The sequence below is a fragment of the Carcharhinus amblyrhynchos genome, chromosome 12 (assembly GCF_965287045.1).
Source record: "Carcharhinus amblyrhynchos chromosome 12, sCarAmb.v2.hapA, whole genome shotgun sequence".
Lineage (NCBI taxonomy): Eukaryota > Metazoa > Chordata > Chondrichthyes > Carcharhiniformes > Carcharhinidae > Carcharhinus > Carcharhinus amblyrhynchos.
Genome location: NC_137335.1, coordinates 51023620 through 51044426, shown reverse-complemented (window position 1 = coordinate 51044426; position 20807 = coordinate 51023620). Strand labels below are relative to the sequence as shown.

At 43.7% G+C, this 20807-nt stretch overlaps 1 non-coding gene across 1 annotated transcript; it reads left to right on the top strand.

The window, feature by feature from the left end:
- The first annotated feature begins 280 nt into the window (after window positions 1-280).
- Window positions 281-478, top strand: LOC145351218 (U2 spliceosomal RNA). The gene has a single exon (XR_013888345.1). It is a non-coding gene; the product is annotated as a U2 spliceosomal RNA (small nuclear RNA).
- Window positions 479-20807: the final 20329 nt, after the last annotated feature.

The following is a 20807-nucleotide window of genomic DNA, read 5'->3' as shown; positions in this document are numbered from 1 at the left end:
GTCCAACAGGTTTATTTGGTAGCAAAAGCCACAAGCTTTCAGAGCACTGCTCCTTCGCCAGGTAAGTGGGAATTCTGTTCACAAACAAGGCATATAAAGACACAAACTCAATTTACAGAATAATGGTTGGAATGCGAGTTTTTACAGGTAATCAAGTCTTAAAGATGCAGACAATGTGAGTGGAGAGAGGTTAAGCACAGGGTTAAAGAGATATGTATTGTCTCTAGACAGGACAGTTAGCGAGATTTTGCAAGTCCAGGCAAGTCATGGGGTGTCCTGGCAAACTTCTCGGCCTTTTGGCTAAGATCAAGTGTAGTATCGACATGCTGTACTTGGTTGAAGTCATTAGGTTACATTTTAGCTTCATGTGAAGCAATTTTTTCAAGCAGCATCTCGGCCTTTTGGCTAAGATGCAAATGAGATCAAGCCTTGGAGGAGGAGCTATATCTACCCCACCAGCTTGGATCGTGTAGATCAAGCCCAAGACAGAAGGTGAGAGCCCTGTCTTGTCAGCTTGGATCAGGAATGTCCCAACTTGTTGGGACTCTGAATTGGATTTGATTTGATTGGATTGAATTGGAATAAAGTGTATAAAAAAAGAGTTAACTCCAAGAAACCCTATAATAGAAGCTTACCTAAACAAGGCAGGATTTTAAAAGATGGATTCTTTGCTGTTTCATTCATTGCTCTCTCACAAGCCAGATTTGAATACCTCTCTTCATGTCCTCATCAAGACCACATCTTGTTTCACTCCTGCCATGTATCAATCATTAAAGCTATCTTTAATTCCATGCACATTCATTTTGATAACAATCTCTGGGCTGGGCCTGCTCTTGTTGGATGTAGTCATTTCCCAACATTTGTAGAGTGTAAATGTTATCTGCTACTTGCCGTTCCAAGTCTTTCCCATTATAGGCTGGCAGAAACGGGCTAATTCATAATAATTGGAGGTGCTGTGATTAAAGCTGAACAGGCCCACTCCAGCCATTATAAATAACATTGCACTGGGTTATTTGCTTTACTATTTGCCATTAAGAATAGACCATAAGACGTAGGAACAGATGTAGGTCATTCGGCCCATTGAGTCTCCTCTGCCATTCAATGAGATCATGACTTATGTCGTAAGTAAGGGCAATGTCATTGACATTGTTAAAAGTGACCGCAGTTACAGATGTCAAAAGTATAACTGGAGCATCTGTCATGAAATCTGATGTTACAATTCGATAACATTGTAAATATCTGCTCATTTATGTTTACATAGTACAGTGAGCATTGAGAGAGGGCATCACTCTCTGCCATGGAGTCAATGTCACTCTCATAGGGTTGCCCCTCAACACTTTCTCTACTCTGCCCAAGAAGAGTGCAGGACTAACACTATCCTATCAAAGTCTTACTGACAATATCCTTCATGCTTTGTAAGCCAGAGGATATTCTGGAGTTCAGAGACAAATGACGTCAGTCTGAGTTTTCACAGACTCTGTCAGACCTATTACCAGAAGTTGCATAGTTGTGGGTCTCAATGTAGTACTTACAGATCTCACCGCCCCCCCCACATCATGGTTGACTGCTGGCCTGGGCGCTGATGTGAATACCCTACACAAATTGAAATTCGACTCCTTCCATGCTTTTTGGCAATGTGCAGATGCTCCCTGACAGACTGCCCAGTGCTTGCTCTATGGTCAACAGTTCTTTTCTGTAGGCTGGGTCCATCATGGTCTTCATCACAACCCTCTGCAGAAGGGATAAGGATGCAAACTCACCCTCTGGCAACATGTTTCCTGGAATGTCCTATCCACATGTCCCATATATGATTGGTGACACTTCCACCACTCACTGTAGCTCATTAACTACACCGAGTGCCAGTCTGTCTCCTGGCACTTGCTCTGGTAATTTTCAGTGAGACTGCATGTTCTGGACAGAAGCCCTAGTTCAGTTACACCCTATAATGTCTATAATAGCTTCTCTGGAAAAGCAGAGTATATGAGAATGCTGAGCTTCCCCAGCATAGTGCATCCTGTTTTCTGTGTAGTTTCTCCTGCAAAAGTGAAGGGAGTATGCTAGCGTGAACCTTATGAGATGTTTTGAGGATGTGTATGTCAAGATGTGAAAAAAGGCAGATACGTGAGGAAGTGATAACCAGGGCAGTGGCTGGTGAAGAAATATATCAGTGGCTGCGAAAGGAGCCGGAGTGAAATATATAAGAGTGCTGGGAGGGGAATGATGGGAAGCAGAGAAGGATGTACGTGCTTGCAGCCACAGGAAAGGCGACTCCTGTCAGTGCAATGGATGAGTGTTGTGTAAGAACGAAAGGGAAACAAGACTGTTTGCAGCCTAGGTCGATATTGTCTCATGTGTGATGTTAAGCCAAATCTACAGGTGATGCAGGGTTAGACAGAGTGTAATGAAAGATGAGTTAAGAGTCTGCAGTAAATTGTTTTCTGCATTGCAGTCAGGAGTTTCCTCCAGGTAAAAAGTTGTGATGCCTTCCCCCGCATCACCTGCAGTTCCAGAACTGTATCGGAAACTGTAATAAGTCTTCAGAGGCAGAAGTCCCTTCACCAAAATCCCTTTATTTACAACCTCTAACAGCAGTACACAGAATGTTAGCAGTTAGCAGTCTACCTCTGGGATGTCAGAGGAACTGACACTCCCAGTTAAGTACAAGGCAAAGACTCCATGAATGGCCCATCAATTGGATCCTTAATCAGGGAGTTCATACTCCAATAGGCCAATCTCAATGGCCTGACTGAAGTTGTTAGAAAAACACGGAGACCTTCCAGCTTAGCTTCCATCTCCCATTTCAGTAGTATTCAGAATGAAGCTGGTTGCGGGATCAGTGCCCCTCCCCTTTAATGAGCTGCTGATGCCTTTAACTGATGTCACTGACTGTGAAGTTCTTCTTTCCCTCTCTGTTTCCTAACATTCATTGTAGATGCCTAGCTGGAGGCACATTTGGGTGTACGACACCCAAATTGTCATAACACCTTTCAGTTTGCTGATTGCTGTGAAGCAGGTAGCATACAATTGGAGAATGTGTAGGAATTGTGCATGTGACTGTAATCATGTGACTGCAGATCTGTTGCTGTGTGGAAATTGATAAGGAGTCACATTTTCCAAGTATGACATAAAATACAACATTTGTCCCAGTGTTTTTGAGAGAGTTTGGTGTTTCACATGTCCTTAGAGCATTCAGTAGCTTGTCACTGTTGTGAGGGAAGCTTTTCATAATCTCTGGTTTACAGTGAATGGAACAATTCTAAAGTTTGTTGACTTTATGATGTTGACGATGTTTCTCTATCTATCAGAACATCTACGTGCAAGCAGTCAGTGGTCACTGTCACAAATGGTTGGATGCTGAATTAAACAGGGAGCATAAAACTACATTCAGCATCAAATCTGCCTTTACATTCTCTCTCCCTTTTGCTGTGGTAATGGGGCAGATTCACAGCTCATTGTGCCCTGCATTCACCTTCATTTCTGCCCTTGTCCCAAACTCATGCCCTTCTCATGGGGACTGGCAAGGCAGATGCATCAGGTAGGGCCTGGGTGGGGTTGTTGTTGGTTCAGGCTTGAGAGGCTGAGTAGCCTCCTTCTGCATTGTAGGGCTTCTATGACTCTAATTTGTAAATAATGACTCATCATGTTCTCTTAACACAAGTCTCTGCTGATCCATTAGAAGGAACTCTTCTGTTGCAGGTAACAAAACAAAACAAAATTTATTCCAATTATAAATCAAACAAAATTAATAAAGAAACTTCATTACTCCAACACTTGAGGCCTCACCCTGGGCCATTCCAAGCTCCCACAAACCTCAGTAGCTTCTTATTTATACTGAGTCAGCTGGTCAGCTGACAACCACATCATTTTGTTATTGGTTACATAGTTTATTGGGTCAGCTGATGCTTACAGCATGTTACCATTGGTAACACTACAACAGATCCAATATTATTGTTGGTTACATTCTAACAGTCCCAAAATAGACAGCAGTTTGGCTTTGGGAGCAACACATCTCGGCACTTTACTCCAGCAAGAACATTCCTTTTCTAACTGAGCTGATAATGTAGAATCAATTCTTCCAGATAATTTATATCTTTGAACAGGTGCACACAAAGCCTAAATGTGTACTTCTGAAGTTTCATGATCACCAATATCTCTTCCAACATTTGTCCAGTTACAGTACTCATTGGCGAATGCTTCCTTCCTTTTACTGGGGTCAGAGAATAATTTGCAAACACAACAGTAGACTGCCTTAGAGATTTCTAAAAATTCAACCAATATCTAATTTCCACCATCTCATTTCTCCTCACTCTCAGAAAGTGGGACTTACGAAGTCCCATTTATGACTTAAGACTTCTAACCTGCTTTCAGCCACCAACCTCAATCTCTTTTCTCAAATTTTCCGTATTAAACAAGCCAGGTAATAAGAAATATTCTATCATACCCAATGGAACAGATTTTGGCCATAAAGCAATGTCTTCAGGTTAAGTTTCTTCCCTCACTTCAGCAGAATCAACAATATCTTGGAGTTCCATTGTCATTTCAGAGTCCACTTCTTGTTCAACTTTTTCAGTTGATGTAGTATCTCTGGAAATCAGATAATCCACCTATACTTTTGGATGAGGATGAATGTTTGTGCACTGTTCAATACTTCAAACCTTTTAAAGTAGCTTTGTCCTCTTGTCTCATCTTTATTTTTCCGTGCTTTTGACTGCCAGATTGATATTGTCACTTGCTAAAGAAGCTGCTCTTGATTTTAGACAGCTCATAAACTATCTGAAAGAGCAGGCGTTTGCACAGTTAATCTCATAGTTTCACCAGGTTTAGCCTCTGCAAGAATGGGATTCATCTTTCAGCTATGAAGCTGTGATTCTGATCATGGACTTCAAACAACACTTACTCTACTCCTGTTCCTGCCTATTCCTCCCTCACAAATTCACAAACTCCCCGTCTCCGTGGACCCTGCAACCCCATCACAAACTGTCCCTCTGCGCACCCCAGGCCTCAGACACTCTCCCTCCCTGCAAGTCTGCAACCCAACCTCCCCATACCCTTGCACTCTTCCCCCCCCCCAACTCTCTATCCCCTCACCGTTTCCCCCCACTCCTCTCACTTTCTCACTCTCACTTACTCGCCTGGGGTCCGCAAGGCACACACTGTGTCTTTATTATGGCTGCTCTCCCTCACCTCGGGGCATCGTCGTGCACCTGTTGCTGGTGTGGGGGAGAGGGGAGCAGCGGCCCGCTCCACGCTGCTCCCACTGCAAATCTGCTCTAGCTTTTGGCTTTTCCGCTTGGTTTTGGGGCATTGTGTGTCTGTTGCTGGCCTGGTGGAGGGGGGTGAGGTTGGGGATGAGGGGAGGTGGGTCTGCTCTGCTGACACACCAAACCTCAGCGGCTTCCCTCATCATGGCAGGCTGCAGCGTCTCTCCCTCACCTCTTGGCTGCGCATCCTGGCCCTTGCTATCAACATCCCTTACTTTCCGTCTCTTTGAGACTGATTCCAGAGTGAGCTTATCAGCAGTAAATGCAGAGTGGTCGACCTCCAATTGGATTCCATGTCGAGCGTACACTTACTGGGCCTGGCATAACCCGACCACCACCACTCCTCCCACTCCCGTTGGTCAGGACCCTGTGTGTAGATAAAATGTGTTTCATTGTAGATCCACCTCTGTACGGTACACATACATGACACCCTTCTATCTGCTTCTGGCTTAGTAATTGACTTTGTCGATGAGTAACAAACACAAGCAAAGTGGTCAAGTTTTCTGCAAGCTCTACACTCTTTGCCAGTATCAGGACATTCTGTCCAGCCAGTGAGGATGCCATAGGGGAAACATTGAAACAGAGTTGTAAGCCTGTTTGTAAGACTGCTTTGTTGCTTTGCAGACAGAGGTGGTGTCCTGGCAGTAAGCAATGGACAGTGTTCAGAGGAGTTAAATTTGGAGTGTGGCAGTTACTGTTAGCAGCTTCAACTTCACTAGCTCTGGATGCGATTGTGATCTTGCTAACTCCAATAGCTCTGCCAGCTTTCTGTCTTTCTCAACTACTTTCTGGCATAATTAACCAGACAGACAACCTTCGATCGTGCGTTTGACAGCTTATATATCACCAAAGTCACATCTGATTGCTAGTTTCCTCCCCTGTGTATGATATTGATCAATTGTCTCAGTTACTTCTTGTTTAGTTAGAAGACAATTATTTCAGGTATTGCATTTTCCTGAGTGTGAAATAGGGTTGTTAGCGCAATTTTTGCTGACTTAATCATGCGTAAGTGTGTCAAGAATATCTTCCAATTCTCCAACTCCATTCTGGGGAAGCATGACCTTTTCTCCTCCATCGTCTGTGATTCATAGATCATACAATCCTTATAGTGTAGAAGGAGGCAATTTTTGGCCCAAGTCTACACTGACTGACAGAATATCTTACCCAGGCCTCCTCCCACCCTATCCCCATAACCACACACATTTCCCATGGCTAATCCATGTAACCTACACATCTTGGGACACTAAGGGGCAATTTAGCATGGCCAATGCACCTAACCTGCACATCTTTGGACTGTGGGAGCAAACCAGAGCACTTGGAGGAAACACAGGCAGGCAAGGGGAGAACGTGCAAATCCCACACAGACAGTGACCCAAGGTCGGAATTGAACCCAGATTCCTGGCGCTGTGAGGCAGCAGTGCTAACCACCGTGCCACTGTGCCTCCCCATGATTGCAAACCTTGCCATCATCTGCTTTCAAAAAATGGAACCACTTTTGCCAACTTGGGAATGTAGATGATGGCTCTGAAAGCACATTGAAATGTGATGGTTCGGCATAGACAATGCCATGTAGTTCAGCAATGCAATGATAGTCCATGATCAAGTATTGGGATTGTGTTCCTTTCAAAGAAATTCTTCTCTGTAATGATCAATGATCAATTATTTTTTTTGGATCAGATGATTGTTTTGGCGAGATCTGTGCGTGTGTGTGTGTGTGTGTGTGTGTGTCTGTGTGTCTGTGTGTGTGTGTGTGAGAGAGAGAGCATGAGGAGTGGTGGGATATATGCATGTACATTGTTCAATTTGGTTCATTGGCTAATTACAAACTGGAGTGCCTCTTGTGTGGGTCCAACGCAGCCAAAACAGTGTTCCCTAAATCTCTGACTTCTAATGTGTGCTGTCTGCAGAATGTGGGTGAACATTTTCCAAAAGTTTCACTTCTGAAAACAATGGTTCTTATTTCTCACCACCCTCATTACCATTGCAAAGCTTTTGGAAGCGCTCGGAATCTGGACTGAACTGTTAAGGCATCAATCCTTTATTTCCTCTAGACTCTCTCTGCTGGTTCATGGGCATATGGTAACCTTAAGTAGACAAAATTCTCAATGTTATTTTCAATACATTGCACTAACACTCAACTTTCTACCTCCCAACCCACCTGGTTTAGGCAAACTGCTAACAAATTGTGGTGGTAACTCGCTGATTTTATGTTAAACAAGCATGAGTGTTTGGCTCCAATGAACAGGTATGCAATTTGTTATATCCAGCTGAAAAGTGCTGAACCTAGTCCCCTTTAATCCTTAGTTGGTCAGAGCAAAGGTTTAAGTTTATTTTTAACGAGGCTATGTCTTTTCAAAAACAGAATTTGAACTGTGAACAATAAGGAGCCAATCAAGATAAAGGCAAAATACTACAAATGTTGGAATCTGAAACAAAACAGAAAATGCTGAAAAATCTCAGCAGGTCTGACAGCATCTGTGGGGAGAGAATAGAGCCAATGTTTCGAGTCTGGATGATCTCTGATGATGCTCTGATGAAGAGTCAACTAGACTCAAAACATTGGCTCTATTCTCTCACTACAGATGCTGTCAGACCTGCTGACATTTTCCAGCATTTTCTGTTTCTGTTTGTGAAGGAGCCAGTCAAACTAGATTTCTTTTGAATCAAAGAAAGAGCAAGTTTATTTATTTTCTTGGATGCAATCAGATGTCGAAGATGTTGCAATTATTATGAAAACTTGGTCCACTGGTCGGCTTTTGGTACAGTTGGCTTCTAGAAAAGGGTGACACACTTATTCCAAAAGAGCGAGCAGCCTTCAGCCAGTTTCCTCTGCTGAAGACTTTCTTGACACGGCCCGTGTCACTTGCAGTCTCTCTCTAGTGGCTGGGTAGTTCTGCCTTGAAATAGTTCAACCATTGTGCACTTCCAAGAGGTTTTGGTTTTGTCTGACTGTGACAGCCATTGCTTCAATATCCAACACTTTTCATTTTTACTTTCTCTTCTTTAGATAGCCATGAATTTCAATGGATGTCTGGATTATAGGAATTCTCTCTCTCTTCGCATTCCCCTGAGGGTGATTTGTTTGTTTCTCCACTTCATATCAGAATGAGACCTTTCATCTGTTCTGTCTTTGTTCCAATCGCAAAATTTCCAGTCAGCTGACATTTGGAAAATCATATTTTCACAAATAAAGGCACATAGCATCATGAGAAATGGGCAGCACGATGGCACAGTAGTTAGAACTGCTGCCTCACAACGCCAGGGACCCAAATTCAATTCTGGCCTCAGGTCTCTGTCTGTGTGGAGTTTGCATGTTCTCCCCGTGTCTGTATGGATTTCCTCTGGGTGCTCTGGTTTCCTCCCACAGTCCAAAGGTGTGCAGGTTATGTTCATCGACCATGCTAAATTAACTAGTGTTCGGGGGATCTGCAGGGTAGATGTGAGGGGCTGTGGGAACAGGGCCTGGGTGGGATTGTGTTCGGTGCAGACTCGATGGGCCGAATGGCCTCCTGCAATATAGGGATTCTATGATTATTTATGATAAAATTGGAATAAGCCAACTATTTTGCCTCCTTTTTCCAGTGATTATTACTTGAGATCACACTAACACAAGTTCTTATTTGGAACAAAATCATCACTTTTACTTTTACTGTGCAGCTAAGAAAGGCTGAAAGAGTTCATCACTGTTGATCAAAATGCCTAAAGAAATGAAATTCAGTTCCTTACCTCATATTTCTTTTAGTAACATTTTAATTCCTTTGAGTTCTCATAGCAACTAGGAACATCGAGAATTGTGTTACTGCTCTCAATACATCGTTTGTTCCTCCTGTAACTTTGCAGAGAAAATCAGCAGCGTTATTGGGCCATTGTCACTTGACCTTCAACAAGAAATTACCAAAATATTCAGACATTCATAAACGTCATTAAATTAAATGCTACATCTAGGCTGGCTGCCAGTTGTAAGGCTTTGGAAGCCAAAATGTCTTGCATCTGTCACAGGATTGATTGACCCATTTTAAACCTATCATGTGCATATATCATCACGTGCAAAATTATATGAGAAAATTAGAGCAAAATTACTTGAAGATCTGAAGGAGCAAATAAGTTATTGCTATTGAATAATTATTTCTGGGAATATCTAAACAATAATTTTGTAATGTCATATCCATCACAAGTGCTATTCTGGGATTTTGTTTTGTTAGCAACAGTATGAAGATTCTGAATATTTGGTTACTAGCGTGTGTTATTTCATGACTATTAAATAATGGATATAGAAATAAGGATTGTATTTGTGAGCAGGACTAAATGCAGGCTTGAGTGTTTAGTTGCTGCCACTGATCTGGTTAACCAGGCAGTACATTGAAAAAAGGACTGAAAAGAAATATGATGTTGAATCTGTGGGCAAGTGGTAGAGAGAGAGGCAGCATTCAACATCCTGCTTAAAGCTATGATGTGGAGATGCCGGCTGTGGACTGGGGTAAGCACAGTAAGACATCTCACAACACCAGGCTAAAGTCCAACAAGTTTATTTGGTATTACCAGCTTTTGGAGCACTGCTCCTTCATCAGGTGAGTGATGCTCTGAAAGCTCGTGATACCAAATAAACCTGTTGGACTTTAACCTGGTGTTGTGAAATGTTTTACTGCTTAATGCTGAAAGAGCTGCTATGTGGGATGGGTACGAACCAAATTGTTCTATTTCACATTTCAGGGCATCCTCCCCAAATATATGTTTTCAACTGTTTTACTCCATTCTTAAAGTTACAAAGCCAATGTGCAGAATCCATTTCCTTGCTTGCTCCAAAAAACAAATCCAAATTAAATCCAATTCCCCACAAGAGAGACATACAAGCTGACAAGAACAGGCATTGCACCCCATCTTGGTTTGATCTGACACATCTTAGCCAAAAGGGCTTCAAATAATGCCTTATTTATTTATAGATATGTTTTGGTACTTTAATTCTAATTAAAAAGGCTATTCAAATTAAATCCAATCATGGTCCCCACATGAGAGACAAGTGGGATCCAAGCTGACAAGACGAGGATATACATCCCACCTTTGGCTCGATCAAACAAGATCCAAGTAGACAAGGCATTGAACCCATCATGGGTTTGATCTAAGCTTCATCTTAGCCAGAAGGCCGCGATGTCTTAAACAGATTGCATCAGGTAAAGTCTCAGTTTTACATCACTGGCTACCTTGATCTTTTACTCTACCCTAGCTTAGGCAAGCCATGTTCGCAGGTGCCAGCACATTCGAAGTGCAATGGGTTAACTTTGTTCCTTACCTGATTATGGATTCATCCCTACCAGGCTCCAAATAATGCCGAGTAGCAGATGAAAACCAACCTGAATGATACAGATACTTGCTGCAGTAAATGGGAGCTGGTACTGGAGTGCACAATACATATTAAGGTAAGACTAAACAACAGTCCTATGTTTTGAGTAACCTGTCAATGTTTTGCACATTTACTGCTCATCCTGTCAAGGATAGCTCCTTCAGTGTTACTTACATTTTTAGGCAGGGCATACCTTCAGGGCTACTGAAAGCCTAGCTACAGCCAACAAAACCACTCAATAAACCCTTAGGGTAGAGCACAGGAGTTAGAGGGAGGTGATGGAGCGGTTTCATGGGTGGGTATGTGCAGTGAGAACCACAATTCCTGTGGGATATGCAGAATCTTGATCTGCTAGGCCTGATGCCTGCCTCCCTCATCAACAACAGATTTCTTAATTTACACAGTTGAGGGTACCAACAAATATTTCAGGCACACACTTGGTTCATCTAAAAATTGGCCTGGATATAGTATTGGAACCAATTGAAGAGTAGTCACAGAAAATCCCATTGCTAAAAGGTTGGCAAACAGACATGATCCATATCACTTGTGGGTGACATGGTGGCACAGTGGCTAGCACTGCTGCCTCACAATGCCGGGTTCAGTTCCCAGCTTGGGTCACTGTGTGGAGTTCGCATGTTCTCCCCGTGTCTGCGTGGGTTTCCTCCAGGTGCTCCGGTTTCCTCCCACAGTCCGAAAGATGTGTGGTTAAGTGCATTGACCATGCTAAATTCTCCCTCAGTGTGCGTGAACAGGCACCAGAGTGTGGTGACTAGTGGATTTTCACAGTAACTTCATTGCAGTGTTAATGCAAGCCTATTTGTGACACTAATGAATAAATTTAAACTTTTTACTCTATATACAAAATGGCTTGTTGTATATGACATAATGTTGCAATGAAGAAAGGTGCATAGCTGGACACTGAAGGTGATGATGTTCAAAGAAAGGACCAAGTGATTCCATATCCATGGCAAGAGGAGAATATGTAGAAAACAGGAGACTTGGGACTGAATAACCAGTCACCAAAGAAAAGAGAAGATGAGTTACAGTGTATAAAATTGACTAAGCAGACAAAGTAATTTCATATCTTCTCTGCACACCTTCACAAAACCCCTCCCCAGAGCCTTAAGAATTTGAGGTGACCCTCATGTCAGGGAAATGACAGGACCAGAGGGACCAGCTTGCAGCAGCCATTTTCTTGCAGTGACATGGGAGACAAGTGCACATCTAAATGTCTCAGTGGTGTCAGCCTTCAATGTAACATTCAGGCATGATGCTACTCCCTAGAGAGGCAGTGCTGTAAGTTGGTCAATGATTCAGGTGGTAGCACAGTGGCACAATGGTTAGCACTGCTGCCTCACTGTGCCAGGGATCCGGGTTCAGGTCTGGCCTCAGGTGACTACCTGTGTGGAGTCTGCACATCCTCCCTGTGTCCGTGTAGGTTTCTTCCGGATGCTCCGGTTTCTTCACGCAGTCCAAAGATGACCCTGGTGTCAGGGGGATTAGCAGGGGTTATGGGAATAGGGCATGGGTGGGATTGTGATCAGTGCAGACTCGATGGGCCATATAGCTTCCTTCTGCACTGTAGGGATTCTATGGTTTCGTGCACGTATTTAGCATATGAGTCCTTTTTCAGGCTCAGGACCAGGAGGTAATATTTAAACCAATGTTCCTTGCAGACAGCTATCAGGACTGCCCAAAACATATGAGAATCAGTTACTTAGCATAGGCCCTGAGCCATAGCACTGCTCTACTTGTTAATATTTCATCCATTTCATGCCTGAGCAACAGATGCAGCTTTGTGGAGCTTAAATTCCACTTTATTGAGAAACCAGGTTATGTCAGGAGTAGTATTATGTTCAAAAAACTGAAAACTAAATCATTTTAAAATAACTATCTTTTCTTCACATACTTCCTAAAGATTTCACTTTAAGAAATCCTAACATAAAAGAGCTTTACACTAAGCACTGAACATATTGGAGAGGGAGAGACAGAAGCTCGCTTGATTAATTCTCATGATTATCACTACAAGTCACTTTCACTTATTAAGTCTTGTTTAATATCATAATGAAGGTTTCCCGAACAGATTTGATAATTCCAGGGAAAGTGAACTAACGCCCTTTTAACAATGGGGTTATATATATTTAATTAAAGCTAAATTTGTTCCCAATAATTCTCTCCAAAATGTGGCCTCCTTCAGAGCTCATTTCCCTATTCCAAAACACGACACCAATGAACCATTTTACAAACCACTGCTGGGGCTTTATGTAAACTCATGCTGTGAGGTTAGAAACAAGCTTTCATTTGTGTGTCATGTGTGTAATTTATATTTTGTCTTTCCAGAAACTTCCTATATTCTTACACCACGTGGATGCTGAGGAAAACATGGTGAATATTTTCATTTTTATTGCTCTTTATCACATTTTCACAAATGCTGGGAGGAACTTTATGTGCAAAGTTGCTCCTATCTTCCACCCCCTAAACATATTATTGATTTGGCAATGAGACTTCCAGCGCACAATATGCAGAGGGGTTTGTCCCACTCATAAGTTCATGGAGCTTGTTTTTAGTTACCTTGAATATGTCAATGTGGGGACTAATACTTGTTATTTCTTGTATTCATTCATGGGAAATGGGCGTCGCTGGCTGACCAGAATTAATTGCCCATCCCTAATTGTTCGAAGGCAGCTGAGAGTCAGTCACAGTGCTGTGGCTCTGACATCACATGTAGGCCAGACCAGGTAAGAACAGCAGATTTCCTTCCCTAAAAGACATCAGCGAACCCGATGAGTTTTCCCAACAATTGACAATGGTTTCGTGGTCATCAGCAGCTTCTTAATTTCAGATATTTTTTATTTAATTCAAATTCCACCACCTGCCATGACGAGATTTGAACCCAGGTCCCCAGAGCATCAGCTGAGCTTCTAAAAGGGCCCCTTTTAGAAATTAATCTCATTGCCTACCCAGCTTAGGAAGTTGTTTTGGCTGTGAAACCAAAGTAGTACTTTTTAGTTGCCCCCCCCAGCCCCCACCCCCACCACCGTCTCCAACTGCTGAAAAAAATTACAAAAATATTCCTGAGGAAATAGAGGAGCATTTTGTAGCACTGTTAAGACAGAGGTGCACCATGGGAAAGCCTCGGGTCTTGCAGTACAGATGCAGTTTGTGTTTAGGGCACAATATTACATTCCAAAGTCAGTTTAGTAGTGGCTTTGGAAGTGGTTCCTATTGGGTGGTGGAACCAGGCAATTCCACCCTGTAATTGCAGACAGTAGGTTGTTAAAATAAGCTCTCAGGTGTTGATGTTCCTTTCCCTTTATTTTCAAACTTATCTCCATTCCTAAGGGTGCTTTAGGTACAAAGTCAGAATCTGGAATATTGGTAGACCTGACACTCATTTTATATAAAACAGGTGCGATTCCCCGATGGGACAGGCAACTGTTAGCTCAATCAGGGAGCTCATACTCAAAAGGACCCACCTCGGGGGCTTCATTGAGGTCACTACATTGGTGGTGGAGTAGAAGGCAGGAAGGGAGTGTGCTGGCATTTGTTGGGCATGGAGTAGGATAGTTGAGTCGGGCGATGAATCTTGAGAGTGTTTTGGTGGGAGCCATGTACTGAGGTGTGAAAATACAGATGAGGTGACAATGGATGGGATGTCTTGTAGTCTGGCAACACTGGGGGACTGGAGTTTTGAGTGGGGCAGTCTGATGTTTGATACTTGGGGGCGAAGAGGGAGAAAATGAGGCAGTGCTGAGGAGAATTGAAGTCCTTGTCTACCAGGGAGAGAAGGTGGACTTCCTGGGGTTTGACAATAGTGGGGAAGATAGTCCCAAAATTTGGCCATGAGGAAATGGGGTGGGAGGGGGTGCGAGGGGCAGTGACGGGTGGTTAGAAGATCTGTCAGTACTGTGTTGAGAGTGTGGACTTAGTACTGCGGAGTGGGTGCTTAAAGGATTGAAAGAACCGGGTGGTGAAATAATTTTGGCGGCAGGTACACAGAAGCATTAAAAGTTTCTGTGGCTCTGCTGATAACACCAGGACTAACCATGGTAGAGTTGCACCAGCAAGATAAAACAACTGTGGTTACAATGGTGACGGGAAACGTGACCACAGCTGGATACTGATTCTCAGAAATCCAAGCCAGGAATAAGTGTCACCGAGGAAACATTTCCAGAAATTTAAAATATCACTCAATCAACTCTATAATAAAAAACGTTTCATTCAGAACTTTTTATTTTTTGATTTATAAATGACACCTTTAACTATAACTTTTCTGTTGGGGGTGTACACAGCATAAAATGGTAGCTGAGGTCAACTGCGGAACCCTTCTAGGTTGGTTTGACTGGCCCAATTGGCTGGATTTTATCCCCCGCCCCCCAACTGTGGCATGTTTTTGGCTGGGGGGGGGGGGCACATAAAGTATGATGGGTGGTTAGCCCACCTGATACCTGCTCACCTTAACCCAGTCCCCATTATATGATGGGCAGGGAAGGGTTGAAATCAGCGGCGCCTCTCCCTCTCCATTTCAACCAAAATCATTAACAGGTTGTTGAGCTTGTTAACAAGTCAACTGACCCAAATATTACATTGCCCATGCTATAATGCGGTTGGAGTGGGCAGGCTGGTGAAAGTGGGAAATCTGCTTCTTCACCATCCGGGGTTAAAAAGCAAGCAGGAAAGAGATGGGAGATATCTTTTAGAGGTGGAGTGTGTGTATCAAGGGTACCCCCACTCAAGTTGTTATTCCCCTTTGTTCCTCCCCTTCAGGCCTCTAAAATCTGTCCCCTCCCATCTCCTAACACTTCTCCCTCACCTCCCGAAGCCCAATCCCTTCCCCCCGACACACTCGGGATTGAACAAAGAACAAAGAACAATACAGCACAGGAACAGGCTGTTTAGCCCTCCGAGCCTGCACCATCATGTGTTCCTAGCTAGACCATCCGTTTGTATCCTTCTATTCCCAGTCTGTTCATGTCCAGGATCCATTGCTCTTTCTTCAGTCCTACTCGCAATTGCAGCAATGCCCAAGATTGAGATCTGACACTGCTGGGACTGTTAGAGATGCCAGACGATTGGATTGACCAGCAGGAGCTGAGGACAGAAGGGTGGGAGTCCCACTCCCTGCTCATGTAATCGCTCCAGGATAGCCCTTTTCTTTAAGCCTATTAGTTTGAAACCGGTTACTGTAAGAGCGAGTGGGGGATTGGGGTGGTGATGAGCAATACTGCCCCCCGTACCCCCGCCTCCATCCTGCAAAATTCAACTCTCCCTTATTGGTGAGAGTGAAGCCAAGCAGAGTAGGAGGATTCCCAATTCAATCACTGGTCTGTGCCTGGTTAGCTGACCTCAGCTATGGGAAGGGCATGGCAACAGATTCCAGTGCACTAGGTTAGGGAAAGGGAAATCAGACAAAGTCCTGTCTGGCAACTGTTTTGGAAATGCAGATCTTGGGTGAAGACTGAGTTGGATTTGACCGTGAAATCGCTCATGATCAAACTGCCCGTCAACAATAATTGATTACACAAGAGCAATAGCCACTTTGTTGAGGTACTGGAAGGAAACATGGACATCAATTCCTTCATCTATGCAATCTATTAATCTACACCGTAATGTTTTAATTGCATTCCTTCTTCCCCTATACAATGGATGCATTCTCCTTCACTTGAACGTTCTTCTTCAGCGGAATAATCATTTAGCCTTATCTAGGATACTCATACCCAAGACACAGGCCTTCAAGAAACTAAGGTTGTTCTGTTTCTGAGATAAGGCCCAGGCTTTCCATGGAACGACAATCATCTTCAGGTTACCTCATGCTTGAACTTTCCCCTACCTCGACGCTGTTACACATGTCTTTCTATGTCTTCCAAACTCAACTTTACCAAAAATGCAGAGCACAGCACCTCTCCCAGAGTTTTGTTGCAGTGCTAAAGGCTGGAATTTTACCACCTCACCCACCTAAGGCCCGAGGCCAACGGAGAATAGCACTCTGTGATCCTCACCTGCCCCAATTTCAGAGCGGGCATGCTGGTAAAATCAGGACCGTGGAGTTGGAGATGTATATGCCCACTTTACAGAACAAGCGACAGTATGGAAAGTATAAATATCTGTTGTAAATATTAATAAATGGGTGTTCGGATGAATGGGTAGGATTGTTGTCTGGGTAGGTGGGTGAAGAAATGTGTCAGTGGGTAGGATGGATGAAGTTGGTACATGGGTGATGTAGCAGATGGATAGGGTGGCAGGTCGGTTGACATGCCAGGAAAGTTTAGACAGTTGAACCTTAAGAAATGATTCCTGGTGTTTAATAGTGATATCTTTATTCCTCCTTACTCAGATCAGTGTAGTCTCTTACTGGGGAGGCAGTTGCGTAGTGATTTTGTCACTGGACTAGGAATCCAGAAACTCATGGTGATGCCCGGGTTCGAATCCCACTACGGCAAATGGTGACAATTGAATTCAATAAAAATCGAGAATGAAAAGTCTGTTGATGACCACGAAACAATTGTCGATTGTTATACAAACCCATTTGGTTCACTAATGTATTTCGGGGAGGAAATCTTACCTGATTTGGCCTATATGTGGCTCCAGATCCATGGCAACGTGGTTGATTCTTAAATGTCCTCAGGGATGGGCAATAAATGCTGGCCCAGCTAAAGACACTCACATCCTATGAAAGAATAAAAAAAGCATTAACATTTGTTACCTTAACACAGTGAAGCCTTTTCTTCTACATCTTGTGCTTAATATGCATAAATGATGGCTTCCGATTTTAATTTTCATTATGTTATTAGGGGCCACCGAAAGAAGGAACGTGGTTTGTGATCCTTGCTCTCCTCAAGGTCCCAAAAGAATATACTGATTTCCACTTACTTTACACAGCTAAATTCTCAGAAAATATTGGCCATGTTGTATTAAACACCAATGCGGTATGGTAGCACAGTGGTTAGCACTGCTGCTTTATAGCACCAGGGACCTAGGCTCGATTCCCGCCTTGGGTCACTGTCTGTGCAGAGTCTGCACATTCTCCCCATGTCTGCGTGGGTTTCCTCCGGGTGCTCCGGTTTCCTCCCACAGCCCGAAAGACGTGCTGGTAAGGTGCATTGGCAATGCTAAATTCTCCTTTAGTGTACCTGGACAGGTGTGGAGTATGGCGACAAGGGGATTTTCACAGTAACTTCATTGCAGTGTTAATGCAAGCTTACTTGTGACTAATAAAAAAATTTAAATGATTTCTAATGGTTGTGACATAAGGAGTGTTAAAAAATGCTGTAATTTGTAATCATAAATGGAATAAAAATAAGTTATTGATCCACTATTACTTTTGAGCGTTGTATTAACTCCAGTGGCAGTGTATCATATTCTTCATATTCATCTTTGATTATGTGCGAGCCCTGCATCATCTGTTCCACCAGTATTTCATTCCAACTAATTACCTTGCTGTATTTGTAGCTACTTTTCAGCAGCAGCCCAGCTGCTGTTTAGCCTCATACAACATCACAGGGCATGGGGGCTACTGCCCATTCGAGTCTAAATTTATTGTATTGGCCTGCAATTGACAAGCAGATTCTAATATATGGGACGTTGCACCTCGAAAGGACAAACCCACAATCATTGATCAACGACACAGCTCGAATGAATCAGATCAATTAAGAAAATGAGAAAGGCAAAATTCATCTTTTTACTTAAAACTGGGGTGAGATATTTTACCCAAAACCCATGAGGGATGCTGGCCATTGTCACATTAATATAAAGAAAAGGCTGGAGATGAGGTGGGATTGCAAGAGTTAAAGTCTTGGAAACTGATCTTTGAATTAAAATTTTCATACAGCATTTCTCTTCCCCTCTTAAATATGTAAATCCTCAATTTATCTGTGATTACTCAGTAAAAGGCTGATGTGTGAGTGTGGCAGATTATAATAATATTCCATCCCCACCTCTGATCCTCTTTACGTCTTCTGCAAGCTTATTTTTTTTTTCCATAGCAGATATGAATAAAAGCTGTGCCTGAGTTGCAAGAATGTATTATTTTAAAAGACTTGGGCTCTGAAATTGATTTCCTTGATGAGAAAAGGAAAGGTTTCCTTGTGACCTGTGGGTTCACCTTGTAATCCTGCCGCTGTATGAAGCTTTTCCTTCAGGGCAAAGATGAAAATATTCTTGGTTTCAAAGCTGAAAAGGATTTAATTTTCATATTCATTACAATGGGTCTGCACAGCTGATGAGGGTTGGGTTTAGTAGAGTACATCTCCTGTGATTAGAATGTGCTCTGCCAATGTTGTGGGGTCAGACTGTTTCAGTTAGACTGTATTTCTTGAAATGGATCTTATGTTACAGCGCACTTGTTTATTAATTAATTCTGTCCTTAACTTGCCATTACAGCATTCACTATTACAGCTTTCTCCCTCTTTTTGCAGACTGATCTTCTAGCTCAGAAGCCAGGTGACTGAGTAGATTCTTCCCCATTTACCATACATTTGATGGAAACTACAAAATGCACTTCTTTATTTCATTTGATTATTTCCTCAGACCGGACATACTTACTGGAATTTTAGCACCCCCCCGCCCCCAACCCCTTCCAGGCTGCTAAGATTCCGTCCGAGGCCAACAGAGAATGCCGTTCTGCGAGCCTCGCCCACCCCAATTCTGGGCCAATCCCAGAATTGAGATCTGGGGGCCGTTCTCCCATCATGTCATGTGAATTTTTTAGCGCAGTGGGCCGTAAGATTCTCATGTTGGCTGATTTGTGGGATTCACGCGTGTGTTCCTACCCCGATAGCATCTCCCAACACAACGATGCCAATGGAACCACACTGAAAATCAGCGTAACGGACATTTGCATGCGTTTACATATCTTACCACCTGATTAACGGGTGCGCAACACCAATTTCTGCCCTGTTAGTGTCTCCCACCTTTCTGACATGATGTTACCTGGCGTCGTTTACAACCGATATATAAAAGTCAGGAGTTGGTATGGTAGCATTGAACAACAGTAAGGGGGTAAATTTTATGGAGCTGCAGCCATGGAGTGCTGGGGAGGTTGGAGGCAGGGCCTGGAGATTTGCTGCTCGCTGTAGGAAGCTTCCTGGAGATTTTCAGGTGTTGTGTCCTGGCCCTATGAGGCCATTAAAGGAGAGCTTATCAAGTTGCTCTCTGCAGCCACTGTGCTGTTCCGTTGTTCGGGCTATGGTGAGGGACTGGACTGAGTGCTGGGATTTTAGCAGCAGGGGTGGAAGAGGGATAGGTGGTTGTACCATGCACTGCTTGAGGGCTCATCACTTCAGGCAGCTGGTGCTCCAAGTAGGGGTGCTCTGGTTAACATAGACATTCATATTGCAAGTACTCTACAGTGAATGGGATCCTATCTTGTAATAATTAGGAGTCTGTCCCTGTCCCTGAGAAGGAGGAGGCTTTGGCAGTAGCTCAGGAGGTGGAGGGTGTGCGGAGGCCACCACTGGAGCAGCCTTCGACAGGCCCTCAGGGAGGAGGGGAGGGGAGGGGACTGCCGCTGATGGCCAAGAGGTGGGACAGCAGTCTCCCAAAAGGGTGGCCAGAACAAGGAGGATGTAGAGGTAAATGCAGTACCAGACCAGGCATTCATTCGAGGGCTGTTGGAGGTTATGTGCTGTCGCTGGCTCCCCCTATCTCAGGATACGGTCCGGCACTTGTGTGAAGTGCTCATACATCTGGCACCTGAGGGGAGGGGTGGTCACACCATTCCCAGTAGAGGTCAAGGTCATAGAGTCATAGAGGTTTACAACATGGAAACAGGCCCTTCGGCCCAACTTGTCCATGCTACCCCCTTTTAAAACCCCTAAGCTAATCCCAATTGCCCGCATTTGGCCCATATCCTTTATACCCATCGTACCCATGTAACTACCTAAATGCTTTTTAAAAGATAAAATTGTACCCACCTCTACTACTACCTCTGGCAGCTTTTTGCAGACACTCATCACCCTCTTTAGGAAAAAATTGCTCCTCTGGACACTTTTGTCTCTCTCCCCTCTCACCTTAAACACATGCCCTCTAGTTTTCGAATCACCTACCTTTGGAGAGTTAAGGTGACGGTGGCCCTTAACTTCTATGCAACAGGGTCATTTCAGGCATCCATTGGTGACTTCTGTGGAATCTCCCAGGCCCCTGTCTACAGATACGTTCGCCTGGGGCCTCGGCTGGCAATGGTAGCGAGTCTTTGATGCCCCGGTGGAGGA